This window comes from Parasteatoda tepidariorum, chromosome 5 (assembly GCF_982258835.1).
Source record: "Parasteatoda tepidariorum strain Cologne lab strain chromosome 5, Ptep-v5.0, whole genome shotgun sequence".
In the NCBI taxonomy this organism is placed as follows: domain Eukaryota; kingdom Metazoa; phylum Arthropoda; class Arachnida; order Araneae; family Theridiidae; genus Parasteatoda; species Parasteatoda tepidariorum.
In genome coordinates, this window is record NC_141759.1 from 22211260 (window position 1) to 22230324 (window position 19065).

The window sequence follows — 19065 nt, forward strand, 5'->3', positions numbered from 1 at the left end:
TTTGCTCTTTAAAATTATTATGAGTCATTTAAAAAATATAAAGCAATGCAATACTTGTTCTACGTTCACTACGTTTGGAAAATATGTTTTATATCCTAAAATAACAAAAAAAGGAAAATATATTGACACCAAAATATTTTTCTTTTGTATAGAAACTTTGATGGATATAACACCAAAATATTAGTAACATAATATTACTAAATATCTAAATTGCATTGGATTATTAAATGTTTTTTGATAATTTGAAATGTAAACGAGCGTCTCTTGTCTGAAAGTAAATTTTCATTCCTGCAGAATCTTCTTTCAACGTCTACTGATGTTATAGGTGTGTACTTGAAAAAGACGGTCTCACTTACTGACAATTCTTCTTCAATTTGAAAAGATTTTGCTTCACCTGTTAATATCCTATAGATTTTCTTCATTGTTTGAAAGCCAGTGTAATAATGAAAATTGATAAAAAATAATAAAAATTGGAAAAAATTAACAGAAAACTTTAAAATATGCATTAAAATGCAAAATACGCCCCAAAATTTAAAGAAAAATGCCCTATAAATCTAAAAAAATGCTCTAAAAGACAAATAATGTCCAAAAATGCAAAAAATGCAAATGTCATCAAAATCCGGGCCTTAATGATAACTCTTATATATACTTTTTTCCATATAAACTCACTATAACACATTTCTTAGGTGCCGTAAAAATACCAAATAAACATAATAATTTCACATCATTTATTGAATTTTTTTAATTCAAACTTAGCTCTAAATACGAGTTCAAGAAAATAAAGATAACTTGAAATGAGCGTTTGAAAAAAAAAAGAATTTAATATAATACACTGGTAATCATGAATTAAACTAAAATCGCAAAATGACCATAACATAAAAAGTTACGCATAGAATTTAAGGAAACTGGCACACATTATAGTTCACATAACAATATGTAAAATAACACAGATAGACCATAAAATAACCAGAAAATTATAGTATTACGCTAATTAGCATATGTATGAAATGAATAAATCAGATGTGTTAGTTTGGATTAGAAAATGTACCTTCAGTAGGAAATATGATCACCTCTAGCCACAATAGAGCACATGCAGCGATATGTAATGCTTTTTGCTACGTGATCTACCAGTTTCGTTGAAAATGCAAGGCATTGTTCTTTCAAAGCAGTTGCAAGCGTGACAAGCGTCTGATGAGGAGGTTTGAGATCAGCTACACGTCTTCCTAAAGCATCCTAAACATGCTCGATTAGATTCAAGTCCGGGGATCCAGCTGGCCACTTCATGAGCTGAATTGTCTGCTGATGACGATAATCATCCATGATCAATTCCCTGTGCGGTGTTGAGTTATTGTCCAACAAATCATCACTCATTGCACCAGCATTAGGGCGCACATAGGCATCAAGGAAGTCATCATACACCTGAGTATTCACGGTTCCACGTGGAAAGGCATACAGATATTTGAGCGAAGCCAAAGAAATAACACCCCACACAGAGACGCAGTCTCCCAGGTATGCATCAGTTTAACGAATATTTACGGACAATACTGAGCTCCAGGTTCTCACCAAATTAAGCTCTGCCTACTTTCACTTGGGAGACTAAACCTAGACTAATATGTGAAGAGAATAACTTTCCATTGGTCAGTCTTCCAGTGGACATGTTGATGCGACCACCTCAAACGTTCTCTTCGATGGCGAGACGAGAGTGGCATGCAAATGGATGGTTGCACAGCGAAGATTATTCTTTCGCAGGAGTGCAAGTCACTACATTTTTAAAATGTAGAAGTTCCATCATTAGTTAGACATTACAGCTGGCGTACTACAGTATGATCGTGAGAGCGAAACATTTCCAAATTGATTTCTAGCGATTTGAATTGTGGGTTATCGGATACGCAAAACACTGATTAGCGGCTCTTCAATAAGCACAAGATGAACAGACAGTACGTAATTAGGGTGACGAAAGATTTCTCGAAAAATATCCAAACTTTGAAGATAGCAATAGCAGAAACGTTGTAAAATAAATGCGAGCATTTGTAAGTTTCACATAGTGTAGAATAATTCCTTATCATCTTGTCTGTCATTTCGTTGCATTTTGGTGCACAGTACTTGGCTTCTTCTCTATGCTGACATCTGCAAAAACATTCAAATGAATATTATCTATAAATAAGGCATTCCTTTTCTTTTGCTCCTATACATGGGGTGTTTTTTTTTTCCATTTTCAGTTAAACAGATGAATATCATGTCTAAGAAGTGACACTCAAAATATAAGGAAATTTTTCTTGTTCATACGTATAATCCCAGTAGCGAATTCAAAGTAACTTAAATACATACATGTACGAGAAAATTTCAAGAATGATTTAAAATTGTATCATAAAAATATTGCCAGATTACAAAATATGAAAACAGAATAGTAAATGGAGCTAAAAGCGTAAATAGGTGGATTTTATTTAATGGCCAGCTCTTAATGCTGCACTGAAGAGCGATTGATATGTGAGTTACCGAGGATTTTCCGTTTGCAGAAAATTGAAGTATTATGATTGAATTGAAGTCAACTATTATGAATTTCATTGTACATTTAAACACGCAGCACCATTAAAAACTGAAAGATAAAAATGCTATTTATTCTTAGTGCAATGTAGATATTCGGTTGGTGGAAGAAGCCGGTTTTTAGAATCAAAATTTTTAGTTAAAGATACGATCAGAGATAGTAAAGATACGATCAGAGATTTAGATAAAGAGCTGTTCGAATGCTCTCTGCCAGTGACGGAAGATCGGGATTAGGGACTCGCGGAGTGGTTTCCAGGGTAAGCGGGTAGCACTTTAAATGGTGTATATGATAAAGTAAATGGTGCATTTCGTTTGCGTTTTAAAGACTCTTCAAATGGCAATTCATCAAGTTCTTGGTATTTTCAATTACTATTATTCCTTACAGAGCATTTAACAATTTACAATGCATAGTTCTTAATACGTTTCCAAGGACATGACATAAAAATTTACTCATACATATGATACGCTATTCGCTATCCAAAACAAAGTTTTCAGTAAAAATTGCCGTTACTTTTCTCTACACTGAAAGAAGCACGTAGGTATATTATTTTAACTGCATTGATTGTTTTAAGGGGACTTTCGGGCTCAACCGATAATATTTTATTCCATATTTTAATACCTTATTTTATCCAGAAGATGTGGTTGAAACCGTTTTGCCCGGAAACTGTTTGATATAGTTTAAAATCGCGATCATCGGATCTGCCGCTTCATGTCGTCGAGAGCTCACGAAAGGCGAAGGAGACTATCAGGCCTGTAATCCAACATTTGACTAATTACAATTAACTGCAAGCATGTGATGGCGGAAAAACCAAAACAATAACGAATCGCTCTATTCTTTTATTTGGGTACTTTCTTCAAAACACAATTATTAGATGTTCTTCAACGACTGTTTCATGGGAATTGCCAGCATGATGGATGCCATGGGTATTCGAATTGGCAATAAAACATTCTGGTTTTGGGAAAAATGCAACGCAAACCACCTAGTAGAATCGTAGCACAAAGCGTCCACCTTAATCAAAGAGGACACATCTGCAACCCTGGAGGAAACAGTTCAAGCCAACGAAAGCGTGTTGTTTGAGAAAGACTTGCTTTATGGTCGAGGTATCACCGCTTGATGAAAAGTATTAAAAAGCAAAGAAAAAGGTTTAAGAACTCAAATGCGATTTTGCAAAGATCATGTCTTTTTGGTTGGACCCTTAGATTGCAAAAAAAAACACAAAAAAACTAGTCGATTGATTTTGATGTCTCTTTGAAAATTTGAAGGAAATCGATGTAACTATAATTTACCTTCGTTTTTTTTTCATTCAAAAAGCTGCCAATTCTTAAAAAGAAGAAATTTATTCAAATTTTTTTGCTTTAACTTTAGCTACAATTATACGTAATCGTTAATTTTTGTTTACGTCTGTTTCAGACTATACAGTAAGAAGATCAATGTTCGGCGTGCGCTACTACCATCGCTGTCAATTTTGCATGTAAATTTATAATTATTTCTGGCTAGGAAAAATGTAAAATGTAGTTGAAAATTAACGAAATAAAACGCGATGCCATTATATAACTTAATCTATTCTCAAAAATAGAAAATATTAAAAATAAAGAATTAAATCTGACCTTTAAACCAGAAACCTACCTTAATGATGTTAAAACTAGATTTGCTATTGAACTTGTTCCAGAAAATTAATTAAATTAGGAACAAAATATTAATCAAAAGAGCCGCATTGGTTTTCAAGTCATTTTCCAACCATGTTAACAAAATCAAATTTAACCCTTTAACGGACCCTTTATTTCTAGTAAAGGTAAATTAAAGTATTTTTGGAATTGAAATTGTTTTAAGAACAGTAATTGATCTTCTTTCTTGATTTAACTAAAATTGGGTGCCTGGGCCGCGTGGCGGCCCCTAACCCATACATCATGAAATATTTACAAGTTGAATTAAAAACATTTTGAATTAACAGTAATTGATGTTAAAAAAAAACTCATTTAGTTTATAAAAATGCCATTTTTTGGTGGTAAATATATTTAACATGACCTATTAGGAACTTACTGACTTTTATTTTTCTTTATTTATAAAATAAATTCCTTAAATGCTACAAACTTCAAAAGGAATTATGTATTTTATAACTTTCTACATTTTTCAAAAGTGTCAAATGGTTACTAATTTTATTCAAACTCACTTCAAGAAAGCTGAAGTTATTGAAAAATAAATTAAAAGTGGTAAAACGTGGTGGTAAGTATACTTACCACGGCCTTCAAAAGGGTTAAGTCTCTTTAAGATCCTATTAGCTTACCGCTGGGTGATTTTACAAAATTCCTTGTCAGTAAAACCATGACTGCATCGGGCAAACTAAATATGCTTTAAAATTGAGACTTAAGAAACATGATAGATGCAAGAACAAGATAGAAAGAACCAGCATATGCAGTATTTCCGTTATCAAAAATTCAAGAAATATTTCGTTGATTCACATTGTAGGAATTTCGAACATAAATTCATCTTTGACAAGGCTAAATCAATTTATCCCCAATTACATCAACACATCTTGACCCCCTGGAATCTTGTTTTATTCATTTGAATGCTGATTCCCTGGATAACGATATTAGTCCCGCCCCAACTTTCGAATTACCCATAACGAATGAAAATGCATTTTTACCTGATTTACCTCTCGGCCACGATAATTTCTACTTTCTGTTTTCCATTTTTATCTCTCTAAGCTTCTGTGGTATTTGAGGTTTTGTTTCTCACTTTTATTTTTCCATTTTCAGTCGGTAACTTTAAATGAAAAAAGTTTCCCACCACAATGGATGTCTTTGAAAAAAGGAACTGTCATAAATATATGAAGCTGGGCGTTAACCGGTTTACATGACTTCATTCTTCACACCTAACTTGGTTAACCGGTTAACGCCCAGCGTCATATATTTAGGACAGTTCCTTTTTTCAAAGACATTCATTGTGGTGGGAAACTTTTTTCAGCATTTTCATTTATCTGGGTGAATTAAAAGATTCTCAGATACCACAATGATTTAGTTATTTCTGATTAAATCTAGAATTATAAGGAGCAAATACTTTTTGATCTATCAAAGACTTTTTGAATGCCCTGACAGTGGAAAGACCAATTATTTCAATAATATATTTTACCACTTTTTCCATTAAACCACTTTTTGTATGATTTCAATATATAATTGCGGGATAACACGGGTTAAGCAAATGATTTAAACGTAATATTCCATTTAAACATAAACATTCCAGAATGTTTCATAAATGTTGCTTAGGTTAATTTTTATTTTCAAGTACAGTTTTTTTTTTTTTTTTTTTTTTTTTTTTTTTAAACCTGAAAATCGTCTACTGAATCAGGATAAACAAAATGTTCTTAAATAAAGCAACATTAAATTTTCGTTTTGAAACCAAACTGTTCTGCTGAAACTATTCACATCTAGGTAGAAATAAACAACGATGAATGAAAATCAATTATGGTTGTTGGCAAGCGGAAAGAGCAAAGGGCGGAGAAACTAGTTATTTAAAAAACTTTAGTCTTAAAAAAAGAAAAAAATTAATAGATGCTTACAATTTTAGCAGTAGGCAGTTCCGTAACATTAATTCGCAAAGCCTTTTTGGACTGTGTCTAATATTAACTTAAAATTAATTTTATTTTTTATAATAAAGAATTATGTAAATATAATCATAAAATTGCTGGGTTCTTAGTGCTACAGTTGATGATAAATAGGTGAGTTTTACGCGGTGTTTTATATTCATCAACCTGAAATAAACATTTGTAGACTCTTTTACAAAAAAATAGGTTTAAAAATTAGACACATAAAAGGTTTGAAAAATTTTAACTTTCCCATTTTTTTAAATGTTTGATAACTGAATCTGGTAAAAAAAATGTTTTATAGGAAAACAAAGTTTCCTATCAATTTGTGTAGTTCTCTGTTAAATTGCATAAATTATCTTTCACTGTTACTAAGCTTTGCATTATGTATGAAAATAATATACTTTAATTTGCATACATCTAATCTTATTAAATTGAAATTTAAATCGATACAAAATTGAGTGAGGTATCCGACTAGGTGCGGAGGAATTTTTTTAAATTTTTTGTTATGTAATATTTGTACATTTTTTAAAACATCATAGCTAAAAACTTGCTACTAAAGTAATAAAACAACGATGCAAGCATAAAAAATATTTAAAATGGTACATTTTTGGTAAAAAATCGGCAAAAAAATGGAATAACGCAAAACACTCTAACACAAAATGAATTTAATATAATTAGTTTTCCTTCTACGTGTATCATTTTATGACATAGGAGAAGGCAATGACCCAAAAACTAAGAAAAATTTTAAAAATTTAGAAAGTTATAAGCTTTTGAATGTTACAACACAAAAATTCTTTACATTTTTGGGGTAGCAATTAAGAAAAAATCCTCTAAAATAACAATCATGCTATTTACACATTTATCAGTGGGTCATTGCCTTCACAAAACATTAATTAATAACTGTGAAAAATTTCAACTTGATTACTTTGTAAGTTTTTAAGATATATTGTTTTACGAACGCTAAATTTACTCAAAAATAGATTTTTCAATAAACGTGTTTAAAGTTTACATTTCAAGTTTTTGTGGTATATGTTGCTAATATTCTAAAATAACTTCATTTCCAGTTAGCTAATCTTCACAAATAAAATAGTTTCAGAAACAGAAGTGTGTGGAGAAAAAAACTAGTGAATAAAAAAAATTTTAAATTTTTGTCAAAATTGACGTTCTAGACCTAGTCGGATACCTTAAGATTTGTTTAATATTAAAATTGTCTCAAATTTAACTCTAATGAATTCCATTGTATATTTATGCTCGCAATACCATTAGAAAAATAAATGTACATTTTATTCCTAAAGCAAGGTAGATATTAGGTCGGTGGACAAACACAACTACAGTTACTGAGCAATAATACTTAAAAGAAGTTGGTAATTTTAAATGTCCTTCTTAAAACCTAAAATTTTGTAATTTGTCCCTTAAAACTAAATTATGATAAAAACGTATGACCTTAGATTTAAAAATATCGCTAATTAAGGAAATTAAGCACCAGTTAAACTTTATTCTAAAATGTTAATACTGTTTAAAAAATATTACATTCCTTCAACTTCATCGTTTTCCTAAAAAAGAGTGAGGTATGGAAAACTAAGTAATTTATCAGTGGATAAGAAATCTGTCTTTTTAAGAACCACATAATTACAAAATCATATTTCATGTCCCTTTCAAATGCTAAAAGTCAAAGACGTAATTCAATAATTAACATTATCTTGATTGCTTTCTCTCTTTATAAATCCCACATTACATAAATATTTATTAAAAATTTTCAATAAAGCAAATTTTATTTTCTACAAATAACTTTTTTTATTAAATCTTTTACTAACTAAAATATAATTGCAATCTTCCCCCCCCCCTCTGTTGTAAACAACAATAATGTTTCTTTCAGGGGGGGGAGGTCGTGTGAATAACTTGAGAAACATTCAAATGGTGTTAAAGTAAAATGCATTATAGAATTCGAGGCATCACAATCAATAAAAATTATAAAAAATCTGTAAAAATTTTCAATAAAACAAATTTATTTTTCTACTTATAGCTCTTTTTATTATTGCTATTAAATTGAAGCAGTTAATAACTGAGGAGGGAGAATAGTCTTTTTCCCCTCAACAAGAAAAGTTTTTCCCGGGGGAGGGGTTCACGTGACATTCGTGTGAAGAAACATTCAAGTGATCTTAAAATAAAATATATAATCGCTTTTGGGGACTCACTATCTATTAGAAAATTATTCTACTTATCGAAGGACAGTTTCATATGAATTAAAATCAATCTGCAAGACATGCAAGAAGTCAACATTATATAAAGTAAGATGAAGTGTAATTATAGATGACCCATGCTCTAAAATAATATAATTATTTTAGGAAGCAGTATTTATTAGAATATATTTATGAGGATGTTTACGTGTGCTTATATATACACTTGCTGTCATTTCCTTGAGAGTTAATCTACTGCAGAGTTGGCCGTCGATTACAGTAATCAATTACAACTGTAATTGATTACAGATAATTACAGCTATGTAATCAATTGCTTGAAATCACGATTACAAGTAATAGCGATTACAAGTAATCAAAATTTTTGATCACATCAGAGTAGAGCGAAAATGTAATCGATTATTTGTAATCATGATTACAAAGTTTGATTACAGCTGTAATCATGATTGCATAGTCGATTACAGTAATCAATTACTTGTAATCGTGATTACAACTATCAAAAAATTTTGATTACAGCTGTAATCATGATTCCAAGTAATTACGGTTACAAGTAATCACAACAAAAACGATTACGGGTAATTATGATTACAAGTAATCAAAATATATGATTACATGTAATCATGATTATGTCACCCGTGACAATTCTCGCAGTCAAACTTGTTTATCTTTTGTTAATTAAACAGTTGATTAAGATCTCGAGGTCTCATCTCGCAATCGAATTACAAGGGTCAGTTGAACTTTTAACTTTCTAGAAATTTGTTACAAGATTATGTTTGATTTGTCGACCTTCGGATTCATGATAAGACCACTAGATCACGTTTAACCCCTTGAAATAAAATATATAAATAAACTCCATAAAAAGAGGAAAGAAGCAGAATACACAAAAGTCAGACTCCTTGCGAGGCGAGACACGCATATAAGAGCAGCTATGGGTAAGTGTGGTTCTCCTCCTCCTTATATTTTTGGTATAATGAATAAATAATAAATTAAATATAATGATAACCTTTTAATTTAGATTCTTTAATTAAATACCAGTCACAACTACATGTAATTTGAATACATGTCATTGTAATTACATGTAATCAAACTATACGATTAGAAGGTATTGCGATTATATACTATATATGCAAATTCATTATGTAAGTATGTATGAGTTTGCATATTTTTACGTACATAGAATATACGCACGCATGAACGTACAATTTGCGATTCCTATATATACAATGTATGCACAAACGTTGTTTGTACGTACAATAGACATAATTATATTGTAATATACTTAATGCAATACGTATATGCTTAGTACATATAATTATGCATTTATGATACATGTACGCATGTATGTTAGTTTGTACGAAAATGCAGTGTTTTGTATCTTTTTATACATAGACAATATATGTATGAACGTATATGAAAATAATGTTTGCACGTTTGCATGCTTTTATGTACTTAAGTACATACATTGTATAAATTTACGATAATAGCACGTATATACAATGTACGTATGCATATAAAATTGAACGTATTTACTTACAATATGTAAGAATGTTGTTTAAAGGTACAATATATGCACATAGTTGCTTAAATAAAATGCATACATGTACGTATGTACATTTATATGTACATCGATATCTGTTCACGCAAAGTATGTACTTATGTACAACGTACGTAAGTACTTGTATAACTACATACTTTGCTAATACTTATGCGCATATAATGTATGTATGTTCAAAAAAATGGTTATACGCACAATGTACGTTTGTACATACAACGTATACATGTACATAATTGCATGTAACGTATAAATACATGCGTACATTTAAATGTATGTAATTACAATATACACATAAATTGTGCATACATTAAAAAAATTTATATAAGTAAAGTTATTAAAGTTTGTTTTAAAATTTATTTTGAGGCATATAAAACTCGACCACATATTCTTTAGAAAGCAAACGATAATCTTATTTTAAATTTCTAAGAATTATTTCCACACATAAAATTTACCGGTTTTTTTGCCATTTAAAAAATTTCTATCAGCCATGCATTATGTTATAAAGAAAATAAATCAGTACTGTCAAACATTTCATGAAAATACCAGAAAATAATTTTTTATTCAAAGAATTTTAAAATGATATAGAACAATTAAAGCAGAAAACTAAATTTAAATATCGTTTAATTTTGTCATTTAACTTGCTTGGATCATTGCAAGTTAACTTATATGCATTTTATTTATTGCATTGTACACATATTTAGACATAAATGTAATGTACATATGTATAGGTGTAATGTATGTACCTATGTACAATGTATGCATATACATTGCTGCATTGTACATGCATATATAGTACATATGGATATGCATACATGGAGCATACGTACATTGTACATGTGTGGATACATTCATTGGACATATATACATTGCACTATATGCATAGATTGGGATAGCATGCATGTACACATGTAAAATTTGTACGAAAGAATTATGTCCAATATATTTATGCACATATGTACAGTATATGTACACACATATGCCCATTATATGAACATTATATGTTCATTTCATCATATGTACATTATGTGAATATACATCTGTACACTATATGTATATACATCTGTACAATATATGCATCTCAAATGCGTGTTTGTAAATACGTTATGCATGTCGAATGTATGTATGAATATATGTAAAATATAAATACGCCCAATGTAAGTACAATCGTACACAAATATACTATGCATAGTTGGATGCATTGAACATTAACATATTGTGTATATGTACATCCATACAATGGACATGCATATCATGTACATGCATACATACATATATTGTTCATCATACTACATATATTGTTCATCATACTACATATATTGTACATACTACATATATACCTATATTGTACATGTATACAGATATTATACTATTCATAAATAAATTGCACATGCATGCATGGGACATGCATTGTACAGGCAATGTATGTATGCTTGTACGAACACCAAGTACTTGCATATACATGAGTACATAAACATAAATATACATTTTATATGCACAAATATTTGCATAAAATGCATATATTCATTGTGTATATATGCATTTTATGCAACGTACATGTCTACATTATTTGCACATACATACGTAATTATTTGCTATATACATACGTACATGTATTTTATACTTACAATGTGTATGAAACTAAAATGTCTGTACATATGCACTAGATAAAATCATATGTACATACATTTTAGTTACATTCATTTGTACGTATACAAATACGTACAAAATGCAATACATGTAAATACGTGCAAAATGTATCACTATAAAATACATTATACTACTGTGAAATATAATCATTTATAAGAATACAATAGTCTTGTAATCGTGTATTTAGATTTCATGTAATCATAATTACATGTAATCAAATTACATGTCATCATGATTACATGTAATCATATACTTTGATTACTTGTAATCATAATTACCCGTAATCGTTTTTGCTGTGATTACTTGTAATCGCAATTACTTGGAATCATAATTACAGTTGTAATCAAAATTTTCATTACAGCTGTAATCAAGATTTCAAGTAATTGATTACCGAAATCAATATTGTAATCATGATTACAGCTGTAATCAAAATTTTTCGAAAATTGTAATCGCGATTACAAGTAATTGATTACTGTAATCGACTATGTAATCATGATTACAGCTGTAATCAAGATTTCTGAAAATTGTAATCATGATTACAAGTAATTTATTACTGTAATCAAAAAATGTAATCGATTACAATTTTGGCCAACTCTGATCTACAGCACGCTAGGATAACATGCATTAGATAGTAACGCCTACTTTCTGTTCCATGCTTTACTCTTCAGTGCGGACACCTGGCAATTATGATCTTAGGTTAAACGGCGATCAAAGTTAATAAAATTTAATTTCCAATTAAATACTGTCGACAAGGTTAAAATTGTTAAAATCTTATGAAATAATAAACATTTCGTAAAATTACCTTTATTTAGGCAATTGCAACCAAAATGATATCGTAAATTTATTAAAACAAAATATCGTACAAAATATCGTAAATTTATTAAAATTTTGGCCATTACCATAAGTTCTAAGCCGTCAAAGCGATTCACTGTGTTTTTCTTGCATTGATATTTTATTTTATAAAAAAAAATCGATGAAAATTTAACATGAATTTTTTTATATCTACCAGTATTTAACTTTTTAAAATTTTATTATTTTTTTCTAAAATTTCGATTTTACAGAGACAGACGTGTAGCAATATTAAAATTTACTAAGCTTTCGGCGCTGCTAACGTAGCGCGGAGAGCATGCCGTTTATTAAAATGCAATTTGCTAACGAAGAACTGACAGGCGGCAGGTCTCCCTGCTAATTTCATCACATATCTGACCGCAGACGGTGCGGGTCATTCCTGGGTGTCACTTGTTTGATATATATATCATATGAATAATAATGAAATAGAAAACAAACTTTGCTCGATATGTAGACTAATTAGAGAACAGTTCATGTTTAGTACTACATCCAATACGAAGACTGCCAATTGTCAGTGGCAATATTTGCAGTTATGAATGCCTTGTTATAGATATAGAATTTCACTCTTCTACGATTTTCTGCTGTAACAAAGAGGATAAAAAATATGCATTTGACACTCATTTAGGTATTTATTTATGGGCGGGGTTATAACAGTTTTATATATTTAATGGATCACTTTTTTGTTCATATTAAAAAAAAAATATTTCATTTTGATTGAAGAGTTGAAAATACAGGAAGACATCAACAAAGATTGGAATAATTCGAATAATAGAAATACTCAATCGAAAAGTACATAAACACTGTTAATTTTATCAGCAAGCTTCTGACGGTCACCTCCGTCACATCATAGTGACTCTGATAAATACGATGTCAGGACGTAACCTTTACAAAGTAACGTTCTCGTATCCTTTGACCAAGAACCTCTTACTAATAAAATTTTTTTCTGTCTGTCATTATTTTCCAAGAGCATTCGTCCAAGTCATTCTGTGAGTATTGAAAACAGACGAAAGTCTGATGTATTAAGTCAGGGCTGTATGACGAATGATCCAGTATCATTTATGACAGAAGGTCGCCCAGATCGTTTTTCATCATGAATATTTGTTATTTTCCTTCCTTAAAAAGCCTTCACCATTTATCCATATCTTGAAAGAGTTGCCGATCTTGAACTGATGTCATTTGACTGGGTGCGCGGAAAAGAAGCGGAATCGGTTCTTTAAAAATGACCCTCGTATTCGTAAATATACATAAGCTTTCACATATTAAATATTAACAAATATAGATTTTAAAAGTATGTTAAAATAGCATAGAATTCAAATGTTATATTGATCACATATATCATTTTTAGACATTTTTGAAATCATTTTTAATTTGCTAGCACAATTAGCTGATTTATGAAATATTATTGAAAATGTAAGTATTTTAATACTTTTTAATGCTTACGTTCAAAAAACCCCAACATCAGCAACCAGTTTCTAATGAAACTCAAAATTTTTTTTTTCTTCCAAATTTATAATCACTCTATAAATTTAAGCTCAAACGTTATCTTTTAAGTCACAAGCTCAAAAATAAGAATGACAAAGTTTTTCAAATAATATTATTGGTGTTTTCAATTGTTGAGTAATTGAAGCAATATATTATTAAAAAAACAAACAGTAACTTAAATTACGATTGTTGCTAGAAAATTGTTGAAACGAAATTCAAAACTATCTAATTGTTGTAATCTTACCCCAAAGAAACTTTTAAGATTTTTATCACTACTAAGGTCATACTTTGAATTGTTATTTCACTTTCAATTATTAAAAATCTTGATTCAAGTTGCTTCGAATAAGTAAATCCAGAGCTGTTCAGTTAGAGTCAAATACAATCTGGCATGACACATAATTTTTTTTTCTGTTGATCACATTGATTTTTCTTTTAATTATTAATATTTATGGAACCTTAAGGCATTTTTAATAAAATTATTAATATAAGAGAAACATAATATTTATCCGGTATATTTAAAAAAAATCATCAAAACATTATTGACGTCAGTGATGCCTAACTATCTGTGGTATTTAACTGGTATTACTAGTATTGTGGTTATTAGAACCTTAAGTATAAATATAGGTGCCTGATATATGTACAGTGATAATAGTTTTTTTATTACCCTCCGGAATGGATAAGTGCACTAATATTACTAGTTTTACTGCATTCAGTACACAAAATTTTTTTAAATTTTTTTATTATTTATGGTTCACGGACCCAAATAAATAACTTTTGGTTTAATGATCAGATTTTCACCTCATAGAACTCAATCTTAATGGTTCGTGAAGATGACTTCAAATATGGCAATTAATTAGTGCGGACGATATTTTAAGTTACGATACAGACAAAAAAATATACCTTTTCTGAATAAACATACCATTTTTTTAACGTATTCATATTTCTAACTCCTAAAACATGGGGGTAGTCGCAATCTGAGAAATTTGGCCCCCATAGTATGGCCTAGAGAGCGGAAGTTTGGACTCCTTAATGTTAATTTTATTTTTCGAGTATTTTTTCATGTCTCGAGAGCATTTTAAACTAAGTAAAAAGTTTTAGCATACAGTTATAGAAGTTGTTACCTGTTAGATAATTCCAAGCTTTACTTTAAGTAAATATTTATAATTTTTTACTATTTAATTTAATTGAAAAGTATTTTAAATTTCAAAAAGTCGTATTTTTAAAATTCGATTTCTCTTGAACCATTCGTTTGACTTAGATCAATTTTTGTATTTTTCCATTTGAAATTGTGTTTTTTTAAAATAATGTAAAAATTTGTATACATCGCATTTCGAAATTTTTCTGACCATTATTAAATGAAGTAATAAAAAATAATAGATATTTATTAAAAGCATGGAATTATCTTTGGATAAACGAATTTTATAATTGCGTGCAAAAATTTTACAATTCGCTTGAAAAATATTATGAAGGGACCCAAACTTCATATCACTTTTCTGACAAAACTGTGAGAGCCCAATTTACAGATTGAGGTTATCCCTTGTGTTTGACCGCGTCTGGCATAAGGCACTTTTAATCAAACTAATCAACCAAAATATTCCCAATGCTTTTATTAATATCATCGATTCCTACCTAAAGAATAGAACCTTACAAATTAGATTAAACAATAAGTTATCTGTTAAGAAGGCGATAGATGCTGGAGTCCCGCAAGAAAGCATCCTCGGGCCGGTTTTATATTTAGTGTACACAAGCGACTTTCCCATAGCTAACGATCATAACTATATAGTGGCTTTCTACGCCGATGATACAGCAATAGCTATTCGATCAATAAACCCAAATCACGCTGCCCAAAAACTTAATGAACAAATGCCTGATATAGAAAATTGGTGCTCAAAGAATAAAATCGCTATCAACACAGATAAGTCAAAACTTATGATAATTAGAAGGAAAAAAAGATGTAGAAAAGTTACCAACAAAGTTTGCCTTTTCTCTGATAACATTCCAGTCGTGAATAAAGCAGATTACCTGGGGCTTACCCTAAACCACAGATTAAATTGGAACTACCCCTTAAGCAAAATTATTACTAAATCACAAGCTGCTTTCGCCAACATGAGACCATTACTAAACTCAAATTCTAAACTACCATTACAGATAAAAAGGCATCTTTATTTAAGTTGCATAAGGCCAATTTACACATATGCATGTCCCGCATGGAACTGTGTAACAAACAGTCAGATTAAGAAATTGGAGACGCTACAGAACAAATTCTTACGAAGAATTACTGGTGCCCCTTGGCACATACCAAATAAATATATACGCAAAGACCTGAATAGTGACACCGCAAATGAATATATTAACCAAATGAGCGCTAGCTTTTTCCATAATGCTAAAAACACGAATACCTTCAGATTATAAGCAAATTATGAGCAAACAACTAATTCAAGATAGTAGGAACCACAATCCTATTATAAACTTCCTGCTATCAGATGGAATACTTTCACGAAGATTCAACAGATAAGCCCCTCCCCACACAAACACACATAGTTATGACACTAGGCCTACAGCTAACTCGGGGAAGGAGCAACCCTGTAGGGTCCCATCTGGGCAAGCTGTAGGTCTATTAACATTAGAACAATGAGTAACCCAGCACGAGCGATGGATTACCGGGACGGCCGGGTCGTCGTATTAACAGAGACTTACAAATTGTAAATACTTGTAAATAATGTATATAATTCTTTTCAATTTTTAGACTTGTACATAACTTATCTGTGCATATTTTAATTCATTATTACTGTTACTTCAACTACTCATATCCTTTAATTTTAACCCGTTTTATACCGCAATTATATATTGAAATCATACAAAAAGTGGTTTTATGGAAAAAGTGGTAAAATATATTATTGAAATTAATTGGTCTTTCCACTGTTAGGGCATTCAAAAAGTCTTTGATAGATCAAAAAGTAATTGCTGCTTTTAATTCTATATCTAGTCAGAAATAACTAAATCATTGTGGTATCTGAGAATCTTTTAATTCACCCAGATAAATGAAAATGCTGAAAAAAGTTTCCCACCACAATGAATGTCTTTGAAAAAAGAAACTGTCCTAAATATATGACGCTGGGGGTTAACCGGTTAATGTACAAATTCATGACTTGAGCTGCCCATGCAGATATTTCGAGCCGCCAACAGCCTTGAACTCCTCCATTTATCTTCTTTCCCTATGCCATTAGTACCAGTCGCCCTAGGGCATAATATAGATTAAGAGGTCTGGTGTCCGCTGACGCGGGCAGGCACCTTACAAATTACAGATCGTCGTATCCCTTGTGTCTCGAGGATTTGAAATTCGAATCCGTCGAAAAATAAGGTATATTTATTCTGAGAAAGTACACTTTTGTGTCTGATTTCATAGCTTAAAATATCGTCTGCACTTAGTAAAAAGCTTATTTGAAGTCTCCCCCTTGAATTATTGAGATTGTGTTCTAGAGCGTGAAGATCTGATCATTAGATCAAAAGTTATTCAGGTTTTTTATTTTGCACTCTGTATATTTTGCTGCGGCTTCAAACTATTCGATTTACAATAGGAATTCAGAAGTTCAACTCACCAAATGAGAGATTTGCCACACTTAAAGTAACATTCAAAATGCAATATTGTAGGTAATTCTATACACAACTGAGAACTAGGAGGAGGTTTGCACACCTGCCAACTTTTACGCATTTGGCGTAAAATTTTATTTTTATATTTAAAGTGATAGTAAATATAAACTTATTTTTTTAAATGATTTTGATCACCACTATTCTTAAAAAAATTTAGCATATAGGTTAATATGTGTACTATTACGGTTGTCAGCTGAAGCTTTTTCAAATATAACGTATTTTGTTGCTTACAATGGAAATTTTAATTCCATTTTACTACCACTGGGAAAATTCATAATGGAAGGGATCAAAAGTTGGCAGGTATGGGTTTGCAATTGTGCATTGTTTCATGAGTGTATTTAAGCTTTCAAATCTGTAAGGAATGCGTTCCCTTCAGATTATAAGAGGAAAGTAGGCGTTTCAGACGTAAGTATTCCCTCCTTTATTTATTAACTTCACAGAATTTTCCTTTTTTTATTTTTGCAAAAGACAATTTTAAAAAAATTGTTTCTCAACAAAAAGTGTCAAACAACGATTTCGATATTTTTCTCAGAAATTTGTGTTACGCGAATTATCATCAACTCATTCCATTATTAAATTTATTTTATACACGAGTAGTAAAATTGTTTTTTAAAGGAGTATTCAAAAAAAAAAAAAAAAAAACTCCTGTTTTATGCTAAATTAGCTTTTTTGGATTTTCGATCACAAAATGAAAAGTAATCCATTAAATAAAATAACGTATAGAATAATAGTGAGGTCTAATAAAAATATTTTTACTCTCAATCTAGATTGGGAGCAAAAATTTTTAAATCGTGATTTTGTGGGGCAGTGTATCCGCACGGATTTGTAGCGCCACCTAGTATAATTTGTAACATTGAGAGAAAGAGAGTGTGTGTGGAAGGAGAGCTGTAACGAGCTACAAAAAAGCTCTCTTCCAAATAATAATAAATAAATATTGTGAATTTACAGTCCGCTACTTTCTGTTTATTGAGCGAGTTTATATTTACCTGAGCGTCGACATGAGTGGTCCGCTCACCAGGAGAAATAATCAGCAAAATTAATACAATTAACGAAAAGAGTTTCGTTTTGAGTTCCAAGAGATAACACCATTGTGGACAGTGTTTCGAGAAAACTGTGGATTCGTGCCTTCCCATTCAAAGTAGGATTGTTTTGATTTTTTATAAAATACTTTAATTTACAATGTTTAAGAATTGTAAAAAAGATGATTTAAGGCTTATTGCCTGCGAACTAGATCTAGAGATTAGTGATGATATGACTGTGGTAAACTTAATTGATATAATTAAAAGTTGTGAAAAATATAAAACTGACTCTGAAACTGTTAGTGATCTAGTAAGTTTAATAGTAGAAGAGCGCAAGTCTGAAGAATCGAAACAATTAAAGTTAGAGAATATAAAGCTCGAGAGAGCAAAAACTGAACTAGAAATTGCACGTATTCGTGCTGAGCCAAAGGAGCTCGAGAGAACAAAAACTGAATTAGAAATTGCACGCATTCGTTCTGAGCCAAAAGAGAATAATATAGAGCTAATTGAATCTAATAACTCCCTAGATTCTTTGATTA